We start from the raw sequence: 11,852 nt of genomic DNA, 5'->3' as shown, positions 1-11,852 counted from the left end.
CTGGAAGTCCTCAGATATAAGCATTCTAGCTGTCTATGGATGACAAAAATACCATAAAACAATTTGTTAACCAGTCGCAAAATTGCTAATACACCTGATTTTAGGGGGTCTTGAGATAGGTGATCCCCGCCCCCCCCCCCCCCTCCCCCTCAGGCAGTGGGTGAGGGTCTGAAAATTTTGAACCCTATCACTAGTCTTCCTGATAGATTTGACCCAAGTGAATCCAAAATGCAAAAAAAAAACAATTTTGGCACAAAAGTCCTACAGGAGCTGTGTATTGACATACCGTACTACACTAATATCATAAGTTATGGCGCCATCTAGTGTAGTAGTAAGGTTTTCACTGCATTAAATCCTGAAATGGGGTTGATTTTTACATCAATTGATCACGAGTAATGATATAAATTACATGTGATGTATTACTCTGTTATTGGACTGTATAACAAGACATATTTATTTCATTTTGTAATATTTTGGTCTTAATTCTAGTGCCAAAAAGGGGGGAAAATACATTTTGGGGGTAATATTTTTTCAATTTTGGGGCATTCTTCGTGAAGTCCGCCCCCTGTCACAAAGTCAACAGGAATCTTAATCTTAGAAGCATTTTAAATCAGCACTTTAAATAATGGAGATGGGAATCTTAGTAATCTTAGCAATCCTAGCAATCCATACTAACCCAGATAAACAATAGGCTCCCATGCCAGAGTGGTCTGGTGGAATAAGAGAGGTATGTTAATGATGTGTGCAATGAGCCATGAATGAATGCTGCTGTATGTTGCATGTGCTTGCCACTGGGCAGAGCAATTTTGACACTGGTCAAGACAGGACCTATGTGCTGAGTGAGTGAGTGGGGAGTAGAGATGTACAGCACCTAAATACTTATTTATTTTGGTTTGGCATCGACGGAAAACCGGGCAAGACAGGCCAGGAAGAGGACTCCTCTCAGCTCCACAGTATGGCTCTGACAACAGTAAGTTATATTTACCTGTTTTAGTAATATTTCCCAGATTCATTCATAGTTTTTTTATAATGTATATCATCCAGACATAGGGCGTGGCACCCGAACTAATCTCAGATTCATTATGGGCAATTGGATAAGTTTATATTTTGCTAAAGAGGAATGGAAGTAACCATTTGAGTAATTTGATTAATTCAAATTTGATCATTTGATGTATTTTATAGTTTTGCTATATATGTATATATTCATAGCATTTTGCCATAAAGAAGTCAACCTGCTAAAGGGTTTTGTTTTGTAAAGAGAATAATGTGCCCCAACAAGTAAGAATGTGCTCTATGGGCAGATATTTTGTTTTCCTTCATAGATATTGGAATAAGGGCAATTTAATTCATCCATTTTAGGTTATGTTCAATTGATACGAGGAATAGAAGAATTTTTATGTTTCTTGAATAATCATGTACTTTACCAGGCAATGAGTGCTTTGGATTTAAATTGATGTGATCCAGTTAAAAATTCATATTGGTGCATTTTACGATTATAGTTACATGTTAGTTTCCTGATTTATCCCAAAATGTTCCGGTATGTTTCTTGTGCATGAAGAAACAGCCATGCATAGACAATTTTAGAAAAGATTGTATTTATATATCTATATTTAGTATAATCGCAACTTTATGCTGTGACCTGTAGGCTGTATATATATTGTTTTTGACAGCGGTCAGGCAGCTGGGTTCCGATTCCGATAGAGATTCCGATGATTCGAATTCTGATTCTGGGACAAGTCCTCCAGGATGGACTCTGTTCAACCACCATGATGCGAGTCTCCGTCTACTAGACGCGTATAGCATCGGTGCACTTCTGTTAATCACTACAACTACGACAAGCTTTCGTCGAGGATGGAACGCGACATGCGTTCATTGAAGGCCTGATGTAAGAACAGTCCATATGAGTTGAGAACATTCGCGGATACTTATTGTTTGTTAATTGATTTAGCTGCAGAATTGCAGAGTTACAGAATTGCTGCAAGCAATTTCTTTGAGATTTTATAGTAATCTGAATTATGAGCTCAAGTGTTAGTTTGGCCACTTAAATTATTGCAGTACACCAATTTTGTTCTATTTACATGTGCCCAACGTTCTCGCTACCACGCGTCACGGTTGGCGGGCGCCGCCAACCCTGAAAATTTTCAGGGCAAATCCGCCAACCGTGAACTTCCCCGACAATCGTGGCCGACAACGGTAAAGCAGGCCTATAGATCTACACAAAAGCTGAATAATATATTTAAAAAATAATCTGCTTTTCAGATCCTAAAATAAACTTGTCGATTATTTCGTCCACGATTTCTTCCCGGGATTTCTTTGACTCACTCACTACTACTAGTGCGCTATATAGTTATTACGATATGACCTCAACTCGAGGCCCAATCTCTTTTGTGGGAAGATGTTTACCTCGCATTTGCGTATCGCATTGCTCACATTATTTAAAATGGTAGTAAATACGCTCAAAAACAAGTGAGGGGAGAGGGGTATCGTGGGTTACTGGCTTGGGTAATGTAATTTAGATTATTACGAATTTCAGTTGATATCGTCACTTATTATGTCAAAAATAAAGTGTGTCAAAATTACTATCAAAATTCGATCGAAATATAGTTTCATCTCGTCCCAGGCCCCAGCCTTTATAGCTACATCTACATGAATTCATTGAATGCATTTCTGATGACACTGCCGTAGAGCGAATTGAGAAAACTATTCAAAGATCACGTTAATAATGACAAAGCCAATGGAATGGATGGATATAATGTCCAACTCATTTACTTACATCAAAATCATTTATTCACATTTAAATTCCGATTTTACTCTATTATTTCCAAAGTCTTGATCTCTACATCGATCTTTTTAAACTGTTGATTAATTTCGCGAAGTGTCTACCTAGTTCTGTGCCACTGCACTTGCGCTCGCAACGTTCACATTCATAATACAAATCGCACATGGCATCAAAATCCTTGATCCGGGGATCCGATAGTCTTCCAAAATTAGATGGGATCCAAAACCAATTAAATTTGATTTTTTTTCATATATTCATTGAATCTGTTATAATTTTCATAATTAATAATCTGTATTAATATTATTCACATTTTTTATCATTACGACTCATTTTTGAATGTGAGTTATACGTACAGTATATTTTCATTTGTATTCTTTATTACTCTTTGCCTGCCAATTAAATAATGAGCGCACCTGTCACGGGCCTGAGAAATGTTTTTAGTCATCAAAGTGAATACTTTATGAATTTGTTGTACAATTGCTTAACTACGATTTAAAATAAAATATCATTTGAAATTAATTTGTGTAAAGGAAAAAAAGAGAATAATGGGGGGTGGCCGTGGGCAATGTAGATGAAAATGATGGGATGTTTGTGACTTTGTGGGGAGGGGATTGTTCGTAGTGAATGAAATTGATATTCATTTATGGATGTGTCTACTGTGATTGTGGCTGCATAATCTTTATGGCGATTGGAAAATCCACCTTGGGTCGGGAGGGGTACGTGATTCAATAGATTTCGATAGAAGTACACATTCAACAAAGTGGAATTGGCAATTCATTCACAGATATTCGTTTCAAGTACGAATTATTGAAGTTGATATGTGTGAACGTTTTAGAGGATATCGGATATGTTTATCGTTTTTTCACGCCCACAATGGGTGATTTCAAGTACGGTGTTGAAATCTGGTGTTGGTGTTGTGACAACACCAACACCAGCCACAACACCGTACTTGAAATCAGGCTGGTGTTGGGATTGACCTCGGAAAATATGACGTATTTCCGGCAGTTCGTGTTGAATGCTGGTGTTGAATGTCGTCTGCTGAACCCAGTACTGCGGCTGGTGTTGACGATCTACGTGCAATTTCCCCATTCACCAACACCAACCCCCAGGGATTGGGAAAATCATGATTTCAAGTTCGGTGTTGGTGTTGGCAATCTGAAGCTTGTGAACAGGCGGCGAACACGATGAAACATCCCCGTAAAATTAGCTTTTACAGTTAAGATTAATACAAATCATTTGAGCTGTATATATTTTGATGAAGAATAATGTTCACTCTTTCGAATTCTTGAATTGATTAAAACATTGGTATTCTGTACGATGAGAATTTAATGCATTTCTCTCGGATTTCATTTCGTCGTCGAGACTTCTCGCGTGAAGTTGAGATGATTTAGCAGCGCAGCGCAGAGGCGTGACGTCATGTGCTATCGATAACGCAATCGGTATCATTCCTCTGAACCCAGCTCGGTGTTGGAGCTCGGTTCAGCGGCCTTTTTACGCTCTCAACACCAACACCGAACTTGAAATCACCCAATGAGTTGCTAGTATAATTTGAATATCGTTGGATTAATTTTTCAAGTTCAATTATGTCTTTATGTTTTTATATCGGAATTGTGCTTTTAATATATGAGTTATATCTTGACAACGCCGTCATCATCGGTAGAAGTATAGACACGTCTATAAAAATGTATTCGCTTCGAATATTGACTTCTTCACCAATCCCACACACACGATCTCAACATCCCCTTGTCATTGTCCACGCCACGACCCCTCCCCTATCGCTCTCTCCCTTCGACCATCCTACAACCCCACCTCTCTTCCTCTCTTTCACACACGCTGTATTTGTAGGCCCACATAATGTATTATGTAAAAATAGAAATCTTATTTCCTGTCAATTAACCTATACTTTCAAAACATTTTAAATCGCAGTTAAGAACAACAAATTCGTAATATTAGAGTATTATGAACGACTAAAAATATTTCTCACGCTCGTGATGAGCACAGCACATTCATTATTTTATAGGTGAGTAACGAACGATACAAATGAACACAGCAATAATTGACAGTGATAAAAGAATCTCGATTAGAAATTATTAGTATCAACATCAACAAGTCTTATGAGAGTTATAGTTTCAGTGAGTATCGAATAAACCAAACAAAAAACCATGCAAATTATATAAGTTGGGGACCCCGTCTCATGAATACCGATGCCCATTATTTGGAAGCCTCGGAAGAAAACTTTAGAGGCTTCCAAATAATACCTCGGTCACATTTGCTCTACGGCGAGTCGAAAACAGCCGTTTTATTCATTTTTATTCAAACCACCTATATTCAGCTGGTACAAAAAATGTTAAAACGGCTGTTTTCGACTCGCCGTACGGCCGCTGTAGAACAAATGTGACCGAGGTATAAAGTCGGAACAATCTTTGGATTTAGTAAGGGCATGACGCAGCGCAAGCTCAAAGGGCTACGCATGCGGTCGGTAGATGCAGTCGGTCATTGACATAAGAAACAACACGCATTCACAAAATTAATCACACTTTCTAAGGATGTAGCGATATCGATCTGAACATTGGAAAGTATGGAGTTAATTTATCGATGTAAATAATCTATAAACTGTAAGTATAAAATGAGATTGACTTCAATTTTTAAGTTATCAGTAATTGCCTTTCTGCTTCAATCGCAATTCGCGCAACTGTTACGGCTGTGTGGCCGGAGAAGCATTAAATAGACATAAAATGTGCTGCATTTAGCAGCAATCTAAGCTCGTTGATATTGATATTTTCGATAGCTACCGTGCTTCGCGCCGGAGGGGGGACACCCCCTTCCCGAACCCTCCCCCCGTGCGTGCTTTGCACGCACCGAGGCCGCTGCGCGGCTTGCGTCGCTTCGCGCCGCTAAGCGTCAGAGTGAACCTGGCGAGAACGTTGCATGTGCCAAAAAGGAATAATTGTTTTTCGTAGGAAAAACAGGTAATTTAATATGTACAAAGTTTGCTATTTGGAAGAAGGATAAATAGACAAAGTTTTTTCATCTGAATATTTAGGTGAGAGTGGAGCATTTGCATTTGAGCATGCATGTATATCATTTATATAAATGGAGATTATATTGTTTAAATTGTCATGTGAAAATCAATGAGATAATATTCATTCTGAATTGAAGATATTTGATTAATAAATCACAGTTTCATGATTTGAATACATATATCAATGCATTGATTTTGATTGATTATTGTTGTGTAAATTCTTAGTCAACTTATCTATACAGTGCGTATCAAAAAAAAGTTTACACTTAGAAAAAATCCTGTAAAATTATATATTTGTAATATCCTGAAGATTTTTCCACATTTTAACATTGGTGCAGATCCATTTAAGCAAATGACGATATACTGTTGAAAAATGTTTCCGCTTCAGTGAGCACCACTTACTTTTGAAAAGTTAGTGAAAAATTATTTGCGCAGATCTTTGAAATAGCTTTGCAAATAAAAGTAGACCTTAATCATGAAGAACACGTGGAATTTAGCTAGTACAATTGATTTGAAGATATCTTTTACCTTTTTTAACTTGTTTCCTTGCCCAAAACACTTCGAAGAGTGCATTGCGCCCCACCACTCCCCCACACACCGAGGCGATATTTGCTTTACACTGAGCTGTGATTTACATGCCATGGCTTAGGCTTGATTTTCATTTTATTAATCATTGTCAAACTTGGGAAAAGTGTGGAGAAACAATCATTTAATGAAAAATTAAATGTAAACCCACTTTAAATGATAAAAACTTAGTGGAAAAATGCTGGAGATGTCTGATATAAACTTTTGTCCAGATTCAGTTATGTCCTCAGATCCAGCTGGCACAAAAAGGGTAAAGTTTGTGTTTACTAGTGTTGAAATTTCAATTTGGGTGGCAAAATTGTTACAAAATGCTTGAATATATCCATTTTATTTCAATTGACTAAAAGTGCAAGGGAAATGTATGAGAAATGTTTCGCAGGGTAAGTTTGATTTCGCCCTTTCCCCTTGACAAATCATGAAAACAAGCATTTCTGCGCAAACAGATTTCTGCAAGCTTTACCAAAATGGACAGTGCTCACTCAAGTATAATATTCTGTATTCTGTATTTGTTGAATTACCATCATATCTCTGTACGTTTATTGGTCTAGTTCATAAAACGTAGACATAAGAGTAACCAAGTATCACTGAACATCTTGTGCGAGTTTCAGGTCACATGACCAAGGTCAATGGACTTTGGCCATGTTGGGGTACTTGTACATATTACCATCATAACTCTGTAAGTATATTGGTCTACTTCATAAAACTTGGACATAAGAATAATCAAGTATCTTTGATCATCCCATCTGACTTTCACGTCACATGACTAAGGTCAAAGGTCATTTAAGGTCAATGAACTTTGGCCATGTTGGGGGGGTATTTGTTGAATTACCATCATATCTCTGTAAGTGTATACATGTAGGTCTAGTTCATATAACGTGGACATAAGAGTAACCAAGTATCACTGAACATCTTGTGCGAGTTTCAGGTCACATGACCAAGGTCAAAGGTCAATGGACTGTGGCCATGTTGAGGGTATTTGTTGAATTACCATCATAACTCTGTAAGTATATTGGTCTAGTTCATAAAACTTGGACATAAGAGTCATCAAGTATCATGCGAGTTTGAGGTCACATGACCAAAGCCAAAGGTCGTTAAGGTCATTGAACTTAAGCCATTTTAGAGGTAATTATTAGATTGCTGTCATAACTTTCATAGTCTATAGATATAGTGTATAAAATGTGCATATAGGGGTAATCAAGTATCACTGACAAGTTTTAGGTCACATGATCAAGGTCAAATGTCAATGAACGTAGTATTGTATCATATGAATGGTGTTTTTTTGTGAATAATTATTTTATAGTACTAGTAGTTTTCAAAGTCAGCACTGCTGCTATAGAAGCTTGTGATGCAGATGAGACCGCCCAGAGGCATTCCACTTGTTGCCATAAAACATCAATATCTTCATAATGATTTTAAAAACTCCAACACTGCATAAATCATATTTGGTTTCTTATCACTGATAGACAAGGTTGTCCATCATATTCCGTAAATGATTCCAGGGCCTGACTTTAACTTTTTTCTTAGGGAGCCAGCCGGGCTCCTCAAGCACTTTTTTAGGGAGCCCGCAAGGGTTTTAAGGAGCCCAAGTTTATCACATTTTTTTTGTATAATACTGGTCATTAACTATTTCAAAAATTAAAACCCACTATCACAATATTTTTTGAAATAATCATCTGCACCAGGTGTATTTATTCAGGGTAAATCAGATTTTAAGTGTTAAAGTGTATTTAGACACCCCACCACCCTTACACACCGGTATACAACTTCACAAACACACTGGCTTCTTTTTTTCATATTTAATGACCCCCCCCCCCTCCAAAAAAAAGATAAATAAATAAACAAAAATGAAATAGAATAAATAAGCAAGATGAATAAATATATATAAAAAATACAGGGAGAGAGTCTGATCTACTAATAATAAATTATGAAAGATCTAGAACTCTTTGTTAAAAAAACTTTTTTTTTAATGCTCAGAATCATGGGTGTGGCTTGGTGTGTATTTGTGTGGGTGTGACTGTGAGGTGGACTTGGATATACATGTTTAAGTAAAGGAAATTAATTATGTAATTTCTACTCCATAACATCCTTTTTATATCAGTACAAAAACCACACAGGCTAAGTATGTCACATGTAGGCACATGTTACATGTACGTGTACCCTAACTTTTCCTGAAGTTGTTTGAAAACGCAGATCTCCACGGAAATTGCATTTCTCTATGAGGGAGTCTAAATTTGGTGAAAAAGTATTCATTAATAACTTAAATATACATCACAATGAAGAAATCATCCAACTTTATTGGTTGATTTAAAAAATAGACCTGAAATGTAAACTCTATCTGAAACAGAAAATCACCATCATTGAGGCCTTTACTGACCGAATGGTCCCCCAGAGCTCTGGCAGAGAGAGAGAGCTCAGACTTGCTCAAGTGTCAGTGCGTGCGTGAGGAAAATCCAGCGGCCTCCTAAAATCAGATGGTGCCTTGTTTGATTTACCCATCCCTTAGAAAAAAAAAAGATTTTTCAGTTATAATTCACAACCGAGGTAATTTATTTTGGATGTTAATAATAGGCTCCGTAACCGTTTTGCGAGCAGAGCCGAAGTCTACACAACGACAGACTCACCAATGCGAGGTTATAATTAGAATTCTGGGACTTATCTCATGTGCAATTTGAACTCGTATATCACAGAATCGTGATATCCATAGGGAAAATGTGTGCATTATAAATTACACACGGCGGTAATGATAATGGAACTGTTTTTGTGGCTGGTACTAGAAAAAAGTTAGGGAGCCCGCCGGGCTTTTTCAATTGCTTTCTAAGGAGCCCGCAGAGGTTTTAGGGAGCCATTTGCCACCGGGCTCCCGCTAAAATCGATCCCTGGATCATTCTAGTCTCCTACTTATATGAATAATACTGCTTGTAATCTTGAGTTATACTAGTAGGAGTGACAATCATTTGAACAAATTGATTTTCATTCATTGCTTCCAGATCATGCGTATCTGATGATTTTAAGGACTACCTCAATATTGTCTGGCATTGTATAAGCATATTGCCAAAAATCCTGTTTTTTTAATATGGGCATACACAGGGGTTTGAGAGTTCAGATTTTTATCTGATTTCAGATTGTTTTGTTTTGATTTTCAGCTTAATTTAAGCTTATTTTTGGCCTTCCTCTGTACAAAAAGTATGGGAGCTCTTTCTATTTTAGACTTTTTCAACACTCTTCAGCTTTTTTCAGATCTTTTTATTTGTGACCACTCGCACCCCTGGGCATACACTAAATTGATAAGTTTATAATTATAAAAATGTAGTAACCTATAATGAAAATACATACCTATCAATTTTTCCTTGTTTTCCTGTCAATTTCCAATACTGCTTCCTTTTTCAAGAACTCAAATCACTTCTCTCTATTCGGATTGTAGTGTAACAATGTCGACTTGATATGTGTTGTATATAATGCGTTCTTTTGATTGTTTTATGTATATATATATATATATATGTATTGTGCAGGGCCCTGGTTAACAACAGTGTCTAAACCACTGAACAGGCTACCCTGGGTAAAGAAGACAAATAAAATAAAAATGAAATTAACTATTTGACCCCTAACCAGTAATAGTGTTTGTGAGTCTAGTGAGTCAAAGAGGATGTTGTCCTTAAAGAAACTATTTAAAAAATTCCCCCCCCCCAAAAAAAAAAAAAAAAATATGGAGAACATTGTGCATTGTATTATTTCCTTCTGTTATGAAAGTCATGTTCATTCTTTAGCCTAGTAAAGGAAATTTCAAGCCATGAAATTTTAATCACGTAAAATATTTTCTTATTCTACCTTTTAATACCTTTAGGTGTACCCTTGGTTTATGAATCTTTTAACTGGAACCATGGTGTGTTTATTGGAGCTTCAATGAAATCAGAATCTACGGCTGCTGCTGAACACAAAGGTAAGATCAAAAACATTTTTAGCTCCCCATGGTGTGGAGAATGTTCATACATTGTTCTTTTTATGAACCAGAATCAGATGACTGGGTAATGATGTATTAAGTTCTATCATTAGAAGAGAGTAGTTTTATGATCCTTTAAAATATTACCATATTTCTATTGTCTGTGCACTGAAAATTTAGCAGAAGGCTTAATAAATACTCCATTGTGGATAAAAATATATTCAAGGTATGTTCTCCTCAAGTGGCACTTAGTGATGGCAACAATTTCAAATGAATTATGAGATCATGTACCATACACAAAGAAGTACACAATGCTTACTGTACAGTGTGTCTCTAAAAAAAGTAAACCCAACTTCAACGGCAAATTTTTAGAAAACTATAAAATATTCACACATTATTGTATCCCCCGAACAGAGTTCGGAGGATACTATGAATTTGGCCTCGTCGCGCCGCCGCGTCCGCCGCAGAGATTTCCTTGTGAGCGCTCTACCAGCTGCTTTTCTTCTCCGATCATCTTCAAATGTGGCATGAAGGTCCATTATGGTTAAGTAAAGCCACCTATTGATTTTGGTGTCGTTGCCATGTAACAAGAGTTTTTGAGGAAATAGCAGAGATGTCCTTGTGAGCGCTCTAACAGCTGCATTTATTCTTCGATCATCTTCAAATGTGGCATGAATGTCCATTATGGTAAAGCAAAGCCGCCTATCGATTTTTGGTGTGGGCGGAGACATAGTTGCCATGGTAACAAGAGTTTGTTGTGAAAAGAGCAGAGATTTCCTTGTGAGTGCTTTACTGGCTGCATTTCTTCTCCAATTATCTTCAAATTTGTCATGAAGGTCCATTATGGTAAAGCAAAGCCGCCTAATGAGTTTGGAGTGGGTGGAGACATGGTTGCCATGGTAACCATATTTTTGTGGAAAATTTGGTGTAACCTGTAACTTCTGCTTTTTTTCCAGTTTGTCATAACATTTGGCACACAGAGCAATATTAGAAGGTGAAGCGAAGATGCCTATCAGTTTTGGTGGGGGTCTTAGGGTTAGGTTTACAAAATATATCCAGATTACTCTATAATTGTATTCCCCAACAGGAAGGGACAGTGATTTTCCGCGATCGCGGAAAACGGACAGGATTCACAGAATCGGCCGTTTGAAACGGAAAGTGGCTTTTCAAACAGAGAATCACGGAAAACATGTTTTTTCTCAAAATGCACAAAATAGCAACAGAAATTAATCCAAAATACGAATATCAACTGAAAAAAACACGATCTCACTTTGCAACAACAATCATGACAATCAACACAATCCCAACTACACTCGAGCTTCTCAATCACTCGATCGTATCTATATTAGTTTACACTCACGTCCGCATATCAGGCAGAATACGACCGTGTGTTGCTGCCCTCTGCGTTCGGTCATAATATAACATTTGATCACGGTGATTCAACAAATCCAAAATGGCGGATAGGCGGAAGTCGTCGACTGCTCAAAACGATGTCCGAAAAGTCCCCAAATCAGCGATAAAATCCCATT

General features: G+C 37.3%; 1 long non-coding RNA gene across 1 annotated transcript; it reads left to right on the top strand.

Annotated features, from left to right (window-relative positions):
• Positions 1-794: 794 nt before the first annotated feature.
• On the top strand, positions 795-5,980 carry LOC135153121 (uncharacterized). Its single transcript, XR_010292601.1, has 2 exons — positions 795-970; positions 1,671-5,980. It is a non-coding gene; the product is annotated as an uncharacterized LOC135153121 (long non-coding RNA).
• Positions 5,981-11,852: the final 5,872 nt, after the last annotated feature.

Source organism: Lytechinus pictus, chromosome 2, assembly GCF_037042905.1.
Source record: "Lytechinus pictus isolate F3 Inbred chromosome 2, Lp3.0, whole genome shotgun sequence".
NCBI classification, from domain to species: domain Eukaryota; kingdom Metazoa; phylum Echinodermata; class Echinoidea; order Temnopleuroida; family Toxopneustidae; genus Lytechinus; species Lytechinus pictus.
This window is presented reverse-complemented; position numbering and strand designations above follow the sequence as displayed.